Raw genomic sequence first — 13,008 nt, forward strand, 5'->3', positions numbered from 1 at the left:
GAAGACAGAAGGAGGGAGAAAGGAAGGGAGGAAGAAAATTGTGCTACTTTTTATATCTGGAAATGGGCTTGTCCCTTTTATGTATGTATGTATGTATGTAGGTAGGTAGGTATATATATACGTATGTATATATTATTCATAATTATATTTGCTGTGTTTGGACAATTCCTCTTCCATGTGAATTTTAGGATCATCAGCTTGCCTGGTTCCAACAATAGCAACTATATTAAAAAAATTATTTGGAATTAATTTCAGAAGAATGTATATCTTTTTGATTTTGAGGCTTTTCATCAGCATGCCTATCCGTTTATTACTTTTTTAAAAACAACTCAATAGCTACTAGCCATTTCTCCAAAATGATCTTGTTCATTTTTAAAATAAACAATTTTAATTTTGTAAAGGTTTATGTGGTCTTGGAAAAATTGTATATTCTTTATTTGTGGTGTGCAGGTTAGACCAAACTCATTAATAGTGTTCTTCAAGTGTTCTAAATCTTACTAATTGTTTTTGCATAATATTTCTCAAAGAATTATATTTAAATATTACTTTCTATGATTATGTAATTTTTGTTAAAATTTCATTGCTTTTTGCACCACCTATTTTATTTCATTTTTCTTTGTTTTAATTTACTTTTATTTTACTTTACTTTTTTATTTTATTTTATTTTATTTTATTTTATTTCATTTTATTTTATTTGAGTGCAAGCAGGGAAAAGGGGCAGAGAGAGCATCTCAAGCAGGCTTCACGCTCAGCACAGCTGAACCCAATGTGGGGTTTGATCCCACAATCCTGGGATTATGACCACAGCAGAAATCAAGAGTCAGATGTTATACCAGCTGAGTCACCCGGATGTCCCTGCACCACCTATTTTAATGCCGCCTCACTAGGTTATGTTTTTTCTTTTATCATTAGGTACCGTCCTTCTTCACCCTGTTTAATACTTTTATTATGTATTTTATACGTGTGATGTTAACATTGTTTGACTCCATTTTTAAATTATGTTTGTTATTGTTTCTGTTTCTCTACTGTCAATTTTACTCCATGATTTCCTTTTATGTGCATATCCTTTGAGGAATACATATCTGATAATTGTTTCATTTATTTATGTAGTGTTAAAACTGTACTTTTTCTTAAAGTTCATTTTGTTTTTGAGAGAGAGAGAAAGAGGCAGAGAGAGAAGGAGAGAAAGAATTCCAAGCAGGCTCTACACTGTCAGTGCAGAGCTCCACACAGGGCTTGAACTCATGAACCGTGAGATGACTAAGCCACCAAGGTACCCCAATACTGTATTTTAAGAACAAATTTTATGGAATTATTTTTGTTCTTGTGTATACTTTTGTGATTGTATATCTATTTTTTAAAGATTTGTCTTTATTTTGTTATTTAATTTTTGCCTTTGAACTAAATACAAAACACACTAATTTGTCATATATACACCTGGAAGTATGTATATAGAATTATAATACATTTTTCAATTAAAACTTTTTGAACAGTTTTAGATTTACAGAAAAAAAATAAGACAGTACAGAGTCCTATATATGCCATATCCAGTTTCCCCCATTATTAACATCTTAACTTAATATGGTACATTTGTTATAATTAAAATGAACTAATATTTATATATAATTACTAACTAAATCCATGGTTTATTCAGATTTCCTTAGCTTTTACCTCATGTTCTGTTTCTGTGCCAAAAGTCCACATAGGATAGTATGCAACATTTACCTGTCCTGTTTCCTTAGGCTCCTCTTGACTGTGACAGCTTCTCAGGCTTTCCTTGTTTTGGATGACCTTGACAATTTTGAAGAGTGCTAATCAGCATTCTACAGAATGCTCCTCTTTTGGAATTTATCTGATAGCCACCCCTGCTCCCGCCCCACCCTGTGATTAGATTGATACAGAATTTTTGGAGAAAGATCACAGAGATAAAATACTTTTTTTGTTACATCATATCAAGGCTATGTACTATCAATATGATTAATGACAGTAGATCTTGACCATATTCTAACTGATAGAGCTGGCCATGTTTCTCCACTATGAGGTCATCCTTTCTCTCCCTTTCCACACTAGGCAAAACTATATTCTAATAGGCGTTTGTATTTAATTTACTTATGTATTTGAATTTATTCCTGGCATCTTATTTTTTTCTGCTTATTCTCTTGATTTTCTTCTTTTTATACTATTCTTGCTTTCTATTTATTGATATCTTCTATTTCCTTTACTTTCCTGTGATAATTATTCTTAAATGTTTATGGCATATACCCATGAATACATTTTTAAGAAAATATTTTATTCATTATATCTAACTTCTTGCCAAAAAAAATTATGATAATTAATGCCTTAAAGTGTCTTTTTTCCAGAATTTTCTATACATACACATGTCTATAATTTAGCATAACAAATTATACCTTTTTCAAATCAAATTTTGTATATATAATTTATATCCAATTCCGTATCTTATATGTACAGTTTAATGAGTTTTGCAAAATGTAGAGTTAGTTGTATAACCACAACTGCCAAGATACTGAATTGAATATTTTCATCACCCAAAAGATTCCGTTTGGTCCCTTCACCCCACACCCAGACCCTGGCAACCACTGATGTGCCTTCTATCACTGTAGTTTTGCCTTTTCAAGAATTTACTTTAAATGGCATCATAGAATATGTACTATTTTGTATCTTCTTTCTTTCACTTAGCACAATAATTTTGACATTCATTTATATTGTGATTATCAGCAGTTCATTCCTCTTTTTTTTTCTTTTTCTGGGTAGTATTCCACTGTGTGGATAAGTCACAGTTTTTTTATCCATTCACCAGTCAATGGGCATTTAAATTGCTCGCGTTTGGGATCATTATGAAGATACCTGCTATGAACACCCAATAAAGACTTTATATGGACATTTGTATCCCTTTCTCTTTGATACCTACGGAGTGGTGGCTTTTCGGGCTACCAAAACTGTGCTTTACGAAGTAGTCAAACTATTTCCCAAAATGGTTGTATCACTTTACATTCTCATCTGTAATATATGACAGGTCCCGCTGCTGTGCATACATACCAGCACGTGTTATTGCCATTCTTCACGATTTTATCCATTTTAGTAGGCACAAACTGGTATCTCATTGTGGTTTTTATTTGCACTTTCCTATGTCTAATTAACGATTTGGGGCTTATTTGTTACTTGGATCTCTTGTATATATCACTTACATCTTCCTTTTGTGAAGATGTGTATCCATTTTTTTTGCTACGTTTTAATCTGTTTATCTTCTCAATATTGATACATAAGAGTTCCTTATATATTATGAATAAAAGCTCCTTTTTAGATACATATATTAAAATATTTTCCTAAATTATAATGGAGTTTTATTTTCTTTGCAGCGCTTTTAATGAGAAAATGTTTTTCAATTTTATATAGCCCTAGTAATAAATTTTGTTTTACAATGATTTTGCTTTTTATGCTTGCTTAAGAAATCCTTCATTTACCACATATTAGAGTGATTATCTTCCATGTTTTCCTTTAGGATTTTAACAGTTTTAGCACTTATGTGTAGATCTAAGATCTATTTCAAGATAATTTTTTGTTTAAATGGTGGGAAGTATAGCCAATAATTAACTAACTAATTAATTAACTGATTCTTTTTTTTTTTTTTTTAAGTAGGCTCCATGCCCAACGCAGAGACCAATGAGGAGCCCAACACAGGGCTCAAACTCACAACCCTGAGATCAAGACCTAAGTAAGCTGAGATCAAGTGCCAGATGCTTAACCAACTGAAGTTTCTAAAATGTTAATAAAGTCAGGTTGGTTGTTCACATCTTCTGCATGATTTCTGATTCTCTCTTTACTTGTTCTATCAATTACTGAAAGAGAAGTGTTAACAATCTGAGTATACTTGTGGATTGCCTATTTTTCATTTTCATTTCCTTAGTTTTGCTGTATATATATTGAAATTCTATTATTGTATACACACATATTTAGGATATTTCTTTTTGGTGATTTGACTTCTTTATTACTAGAAAACATAAAACTTTACCTCTAATAATATCTTTCTTAAATAGGCTTATTTTTTATCTTAATATAGCCAGTCCAGCTTTCTTTGGATCAGTGTTTGATCTATTTATGTCTTCCTATTTAAAGGATTTATACTTTTAAAATCCTATTTGGTATCTTTGTCACTTAAGTAGAGTGTTTAGAATATTCATAATTCACATAATTATTGATATAGCTGAATTTATTTTTTTTCTTTTTTTTTATTAAAAAAAATTTTTTTTCAACGTTTATTTATTTTTGGGACAGAGAGAGACAGAGCATGAACGGGGTAGGGGCAGAGAGAGAGGGAGACACAGAATCGGAAACAGGCTCCAGGCTCTGAGCCATCAGCCCAGAGCGTGACGCGGGTCTCGAACTCACGGACCGCGACATCGTGACCTGGCTGAAGTCGGACGCTTAACCGACTGCGCCACCCAGGCGCCCCGATATAGCTGAATTTAAATCTACCATCTTGCTATCTTACTATTTGTCTTAACTGTTCTTTTTTGTTTTTGTTTCTTAAGTTTACCTCCTTTTTAAAAATTATTTTAGTAATTTTTAAGATTCTATTATATCCCCTGTATTAGCTTATTAGCCTTCTCTTTGTGATATATATATATACATATGTATATATATATATATATTTGTGTGCATGTATTTGTGATATATATATTTTTTAATTGCAATATTGTTAAATATATTATAATATTAATTTCAGGTATACCACGTAATTATTTGACATTTATATCCATTATGAAATGCTCACCATGGTAAGTTAATTACCATCTTTTCCCCATACAAAGCTACTGCAATATTGTTAACTATATCTCTATGCTATACTTTACATACATGCGACTTACTTATTTTATATCTAGAAGTTTGTACCTCTTGCTTTCCATCATCTATTTTGCTCATCCCCCCACCTCTCTCTCCTCTGTCAACAACCAGTTTGTTCTCTGTATTTATAAGTTTCTGTTTTGTTTTTCTTTGTTTGCTTGTTTTGTTTTTTAGTCTCCACATACAAGTGAAATCATGTTATTTGTCTTTGTTTATTTCACTTGGTATAATACTTTCTAGGTCTATCTATGTTGTCACAAATGATAAGATTTCGTTTTTTATGGCCAAGTAATATTGCATTGTATATCTTCTTGTTGGGAATGTAGGTTGGTGCAACCATTATGGAAAACATAAGGAGGTTCCTCAAAAAATTAAAAATAAAAATAGCATATGATCCAGTAGTTCTACTTCTGGGTATTTGCCTGAATAAAACAAAAATAGTAATTCAAAAAGATATTTGCATTCCTATATTTATGGCAACATAACTCACAATAGCCAAAATATAGAAGCAACCTAAGTGTCTATTGATAAATGTTTTATATTTTTAATGGTTATTCTATTATTTAGAATGTGCTTCTTTAACTTATTACAGTCTAACTTCAAATAATATTAGACCACTTCATGTACATTGCACAGAACTTTATTTCAATATACTACCATTTCCTTGATCTCTTCCTTTGTGCTGTGTTCTTAGGAATTTTCCATTTTATATATATATATATAAATATTTAAATTGCTCGCGTATACATATACATATATATATTTAACACACTATAGACAATATACATTATTATCCTTGTCTTATGCTGTCAGTTTTTAAAAAGATATTAAAATGAGAAAACCTTATTCTAAGGTTTAAATCCACTTTTCAATTTGATATCATTTACTTTCTACCTGAAGAACTTCCTTTGACCTTTTCTATAGTGCAGTAGTACTGTTCATAAGTTTTCTTATCCTTTGTTTGTCTTGAAAAGTACTTATCCTAATTCTGGAAAGATTACACATATGTAAAATAGGTAGACATTCATCACCAAGGTTCTGGTTTTTGTTTTTTGTGTGTTTTTCCTCAGTTTTTCTCTCTCTCTGTTAAATTTGGATAGTTTTTATTCCTACATATTCCAGTTCACGAATCTCTTCTGCAGTTTCTAATTTTCAGTTAAACCCATCCAGTTTTTTCTTCATTTCAGATGTTTTTATTTTAAACTCTAGAATTCTACTTTCATTAGAATATTGCTTATATTTTCAAATTTTCTCCTAATTAACTCATATGTTCCTTTACATTCTTGTTTATAGCTATAGTATTTAAAATGGCTGTTTTGGGGTGCTTGGGTGGCTTATGGGTTAAGTGTCGGACTCTTGATTTCTGCTCAGGTCATGATCTCACAGTTAGTAAAATCAAGCCCCACATCGGGCTCTGCACTGACAGTGCGGAGCCTTCCTGGGATTCTCTCTCTCCTCCTCTCTCCCTGCCCCTCCCCCGCTCTCGCTCTCTCTGTCTCAAAATAAACTTTAAGAAAAAATAAAGTAGCTATTTTAATATTACAGTCTGCTTATTTCATAATTTATATCATAACTGAAACTGTTGTTTTTATTTCTTCTTGAGAGTCATATTTTCCTGCTTCTTTCTTTATCTGACAGTTTTGATTGGAGACTGAAAATTGTGGATTTTACATTATTGATTGCTGCATTTTATTATATTCCTTAAATATGGCACACACTTAAATTACTTTCAAATTAGTTTAGAAATTTGAGGCTGGTACTGAAGTGTATTTAAATCAGGTCTGAAGCAGCCTTTAATATAGGGCAGGATCCTGGAACTTAGTTGCCTTAGGACCCCTTCTGTCAGATTTCACAGTCCGGTGCTGCCTATTGCCAACTGCCTAAAAATATTTCCCTCATTAATTTCATCAAGTTTTCTTGTTGTTTACAGTGAGATGACAATTCCCACAGTAGTTAATCTTCATAAATGAAAGCAGAAGGTCCTGACTTTAAAAAACCTAAGTAAATCCCTCTCCCCAATGCTTGCACCTCACTAATGACGGCTTGAAATTTTATTTTTTTCTCTTCCACATTTACATACTTAATTTTCATGCACTAAAGAAACAAAGACAAGTAGGAATAACTAAGATATGGAGAACATAGCCATAACAGAGTAATGATATAAATAAAGCTTTCTACAGACAATCAGCAACACAGAATCTCCAGAGGACCTAAATAAATAACTCTACTTTATAATCCCAGAAAGAAAAAGTTACTCAGATACAGTTACTATTTTGTAGGACCTATTTATAACATAATGGCCACTGAGGTAAAACAATATAAAATGAAACAAAAATCAGAAATCAATGTAATGCTGTCTTACAAATGCCCATAAATGCTTACTGTCAGAATAATTAATCCTACAGATAGGATAGTGTAGCACATTTCAATCTTCTTGTTAAAGAAGATTGGTGTAAGTCAAGAGGCTTATATCTGTCATATATAACTTGGCCATGGGTCGATCCACCTACCCCTTCCCCCAAAGAGCAAAAATTAACTTTAGCCGATTGTGTTGATAATTCTGGCTAACTGATGTGGAATGCCCCCAAAACTCCTATATTGTAGGTTTAACACAGAGTCTGTGATGGGGTGGGGGGTGCGGGAAGTGCCACTATTTCTTTTTTTTTAATCTAAAAGAATAAAAAAGTGATGCGATCATACTGGAGATTAATGGTGGCTGTTCCAGGAAGGTGCTTGGAGCCTCCTGACATTTCTTGTCACTGGTATTAAGAAAATGGACTAGAGTGGATTCATACTTTATAATCTGTTCCTTTGGTAGCACATCAGCACTTGACACTGCCTCACAAGCACTTAACCTAATCATAAGGTGGCCTTGTGATAAGCTGCTTCTGTTTCTTACTTTCTCTGCAGTAGAAGAATGGCTCTGGAGTTTCATACTTGTGGCTTTAAAATATTTTATATTTCTGTGGAGCATTACAATTCTGGTCACTGCTATGATGTATGTCGGTTTTCAGGAGAAAATTAATGCAAGTCAGTGCAAGCTAATGCACATGCAATCGATGCCTTGCAAAGCTTTTAATCACACTTTCTTCCTGTACTGATCAATTGCTAATGAAGGTATCCAATTACTTTCCTCAGAGTGTGTTTGGGAATAGCATTAAGTGAAGAGATCTTGATATGGCCACCTGTTTATAACTGTGCATTATTCATGAGACCTTTCCTGTGCGCCTCAAATGCTGCAGCAGCAGAGATCCCCCTTAAAGTGTGGCTGGGTTGGCATGGGTCACACTGAAGTAGAGAATCTGTGTGTGCAATGGAAGAATGCAGTGTCTTCTGCAAAAGGCAATGTGAGGACATAGAAATATATTTAATAATTTAAGATCCAGGACAAAAGCAGACATTTAGAGATAATTCTTAGTAACTTTCAGTGTATATGAAAGAAAAGAAATCAACACATCTACTTTCATCAAGCTATTGCAAGAGTCTAGCTTGACATAAATGTGTCAGTGCTTCACCTTGATCTAACGAAGTTTCAGTCAGTTGAGAAAACAAATACTTTTGTTCACCAGAACTACTTAGCACGATTGATGGAGCTATTAAAAAGAAATATGTATTTAGCAAACAAAGATAGCTCTTCCAAATACCGAAAGATCATGATACACCCATTGATCAAAACAGCACTCTTACTTCACAGTGCACTATTTTATGAGTTTATAGTAGTTTCCTTCCAAATTAATTGTTGTTTAGGATTCTGGAGAGATTTGTACTGAGCAAAAGTGCAAGTTAATGCAGAGTTGGAAACTACTGCCCATAATATCCCTATGGCTAACAAAGAGTCAATGATGCCATTATAATGGGATATTATATTAGACTGCTCTTCCCTTGATTGCACCGCTGTATAACAATACTTCTAGGTCTAAATGCTAGAGAATGTGATCTTGCTATAATGACATGGATATTTTATTTTTTATTTTTTTAAGATATGGACCACTGCATAGGAATGTAGGGAAGAAGTTTGGGACATCACTTCAGTGTAACACAAAGGTTCTTATTTTTCTTAGTTAAAGGAGACAAAATATGATCTGACTAATCCTTACTACTTTATGACTATCTGAACCAGCCTCTTCTATCTTGTTGCTTATCATTCATTGATTATTGGCCTTACTTGTTTTGTTACAGATGGCCCATCTTCTTCTTCACCCGCGTTCCAATTGATGGAAAGAAGTTAAAAAGAATAGAATTTAGTTACATGACCAGCCTTCACTGGAAAAAGAGGTTGTAGAATGTAATATTTATTTGAGAAGTCCATGTGTTTAGCTAAGAACAGGAAAGCTATTACCATAGGAGAAGGGGAGATAAATGTTGGGGAGCTAACAGTCACTTTTTACATACTTAGAGTCCTCTTAACAATGAGAAAAGAAAGCTTTATCTCATCTAAAGCTTACACTTAACAGTAATTTTATGCATAGTTATCATTGCCATGCCTTGAGCTGTCTCCAGTTTTGGTCCGCAGAATGACAGTGCAGGGACGATTCAGAAGGGAGGCTCTTCCTCGGGCTGGGCTGTGCCAGCAAAAAACTAATTTTCTGAACAGAGGATTCAAACAATTAGGAGTTGAAGCAAGAGGGAGGAACTGGGCTGAAACTAGTGAAAATGTTGTTTATCCTAATCACATGCATACTGTTAGTGTGAGGTCAAAGGCTAAGTCCTATGATTGTATCACATTATCACCTGTAGTAACATTATGTCTAATAATCTGAGTTATAGTATACACTAACTCTAATTATTTTATGTCTTTTTTCATGATCTGTTGAGCTAGATGATAACTTTTAGAGGTCAGTCTGTATTTTACTATTTTTTTGTACCGAATTACACAACCTGGTAACCTGGCTTTTGGCATGTGTAAGACAAGCTATGCTGTAAGAAATTTAACACAAAGAAAAGATTAGACTCTATTTTGCATATTTTAAGGTATTATTTGCTATTAATTCAAGTATTTTTCGCCCTGAATTGTGCCCTTTTCCTCATCTTACCTCTGACTTTCCATTCAGGTAAAAAACTGATTTCTTCTTTCATTTTTGTGAAAAAGTATGATTTATTGGTTAAGTGTTATTTTTTGTTATTTATTTATTTACTTACTTTTATTTAAGTATAGTAAACATACAGTGTTATATTGGTTTCAGGTGTAAAATATAATGATTCAACAATTCTATACTTCTCTCCGATTTCTTTCTAAATTCAAGAAAATTATGTGATAACACCAAAAAGAGAAATGGTTTCTAAATAATCTAGATTTTTTTTCAAAATCTTAAATCCTTTGGAAAACTTATAGGTTTTAGGTAAAGTTTCAAGATATAAACACAATTATCTTGAAAAAGCAGGAGAGGATGGTGACTTTTCTTCCTTCAGATTAGAAAAAAATAATCTTTGTATGTCAAAGGGAAAGTTTGTTTTGTGGCAGGGCGAAGAGAGATGGAAAAACTTGAAAAGTTCATTTCAAAATCTCCACTATATATGCCATTTCTCTCTAAACTTTTCTTAACTGCCCTTCTATATCCAAGCTTTCCTCCCTATTTCCCGTGTCCTCAGAGCTGTATGTTCTCTGTTGTTCTAAGCCATCAGTCCAACTGTGGTTCCAAGCTTGTGTAACACACTCAGCAAAACACAAGTATCATAGCATGTATTCTATAATAAGCAATTTCTTTTTCCTTTCCTATCTTTTCTTTTCTTTTCTTTTCTTTTCTTTTCTCTTTCTTTTCTTTCCTTTCCTTCTCTTCTCTTCTCTTCTCTTCTCTTCTCTTTTCTTTTCTTTTCTTTTCTTTTCTTTTCTTTCTTCTCTCTCTCTCTTTCTCAGTTTTAAGAGAAATGAGATGTAAGCTTTCTCTGGAAGAAATTATTACAGACGATAGGATTTGAATTCTTTCAGTTTCAAAAACTATACAAGGCCAAAAGTTTAGTTGGCATGTGGATCAGGGATAAGCTCTTATTATGGAAAAATGTCATAGTACAAAGGGATAATTTGTAGAGAGTTTAGCAAATAGGCTTATAACAGGTGTGGGCAAGGTTTAAGGAGAAATCTAGGAATTCTGCTTCTAGGTCTGAAGTGGGTGGTGGAGGCAGCATACTTACTGGAAATTTCTAGAAATCTTCTATAAGGAAAGGTCCTTTACGGAAGTTGTGGTTATAGGTAAAGAATGAAAAGTAAACCCAGTAATCTTTCAGGGAGAAAGCATTTATTCCAGTGCTTCTTACTGGCCAAGCCTAAGCAGAAGCCAGAGGACAAGAGAATGCACTGAAACAGCTGTTGTGAGTGAGCCTCTAGGAGCAGAGCAAGGACAAGGATGGAGAGTGGTTTTGGCAGGGCACAGGGAAGATATCCAGGACAGCTCACAAATGATGGTTATAAATACATTAATTTCTGATAAATTTCATGTAGAGTCACCTGGAGGGCTTATTAGAACACAGATGTCTGAGCCCCACCCCATAACTTCTGACTCCGTGGTTAGGTCATTGAATTTGTATTTCTGAGAAGTTTCCATGTGATCCTGATACTTCTATTCTGAGGACTACATCTTGAGATCAGGATTTACCCATGTAAAAAATTGATTATAATTTTTGATGGCCTAATTAAATTTTTATTACTATTTCTTATTCTTTGTGTTAATTTGTGATGCTTTACTAATAATGATAATTTTAAGCAGCCTGATTAGTTGCAACATAATTTTATGCTACTTATAATATTTAGTATGTAGTGCTAATTTCATAGTATTTTAGTATTCTTAGTATTTTTTTGAATACAATATTTACATAATTGTCCAATCAAAGTGATGCCTTCTTTATGTGATACTGGAAAATGAGATCTTTTACATTAACTAAAGTTTCCTTTAACAATTTTAACAGAGTTTAAAAAGTATATTATGAGACTTTTGGTTGAAACCTGATGTAATAGACGATATTTTCCCTGTTCTTTTCTGCTAAATAAAACTGGAAATGACACAAAACACAACCAAACAAGGATTCTGAGGATGGTAAGAAGAAGGTAAGCTGGTTTGAGACCCAGAACTGGACACACAGCACAGTGAAAGGCATCTTGCGTTCCCAACACGCAACAGCAGAAAGCCACCCAATCTTTTTATTAGGTTTTTTAAGATGCGGGACTTGAACTCACGAACCATGAGGTCATGACCTGAGCCAAAATCAAGAGCTGGACACTTAACCATCTAAGCCACCCAGGCACCCTAAACCTACTCTTGATCTAAAAACAGATGATAGGGCACCTGAGTGGCTCAGTTGGTTAAGTGTCTGACTTTGGCTCAGGTCATGATCTTGCAGTTTGTGAGCTTGAGTCCCATGTCAGGCTCTGTGCTGACAGCTCAGAGCCTGGAGCCTGCTTTGGATTCTGTGTCTCCCTCTGTCTCTGTCCCTCCCTCCTCATGCTCTCTCTCTTTCAAAAACAGTCATTAAAAACAGAACATAGTCCAGATTGGCTTATTCATCCCCTGAATCTAAAGGGAGCCCTTCTGCCAACATTAGACAAGCTTGCATTACTGACAAGAGTTTATTGAGGGCCCTACCAAAAATTAGGTGACTGGGGAAGAACCCTCCTTTTCTGCTGGACCTGAAATGTCCCTTTTCTGGTGAAGCAGGTGAATGGAACTGGCTGAGAGAGACCAAGCTGAAGCAGGTGTCCTGATCCATAAATACTTTTTGATCCAGAAAGTCTCTCTTGGATCCACAGGCCTGCCTGAGACTTTCCTTCCCCCTCCAGAAACACTGGAGGGGTGGGTGGAGCCATTAAAGAGGAAGTAGCCACAGGTAGCCAAGTTCAGAGAGCATCTTTGTTCTCAGGAGCTATAAGTAAGGGTATTCACCCCTCCTCCCCCCCCCCAAAAAAAACAGACAAATAAACAGATTGCCTGACCTGTAGATATCACTCAGTCCTTCATGCAATACCAACAGAAACCAGTGGGAGTCCAAGCCACAGCAGATAAAGCAAGAAGGTCAAAATAACACTACAACGCCTCTGAAAAACTAAGCTACCGGGGAACCAGAGCTCACGAAACTAGAACAAGACCTCTGTGCTAAACCTAAACAGTGTGACTACCTGCCAAAATAAAAGATTTAAATGGGATCCAGTATTTCCTA

This window comes from Felis catus, chromosome C1 (assembly GCF_018350175.1).
Source record: "Felis catus isolate Fca126 chromosome C1, F.catus_Fca126_mat1.0, whole genome shotgun sequence".
Taxonomy (NCBI): domain Eukaryota; kingdom Metazoa; phylum Chordata; class Mammalia; order Carnivora; family Felidae; genus Felis; species Felis catus.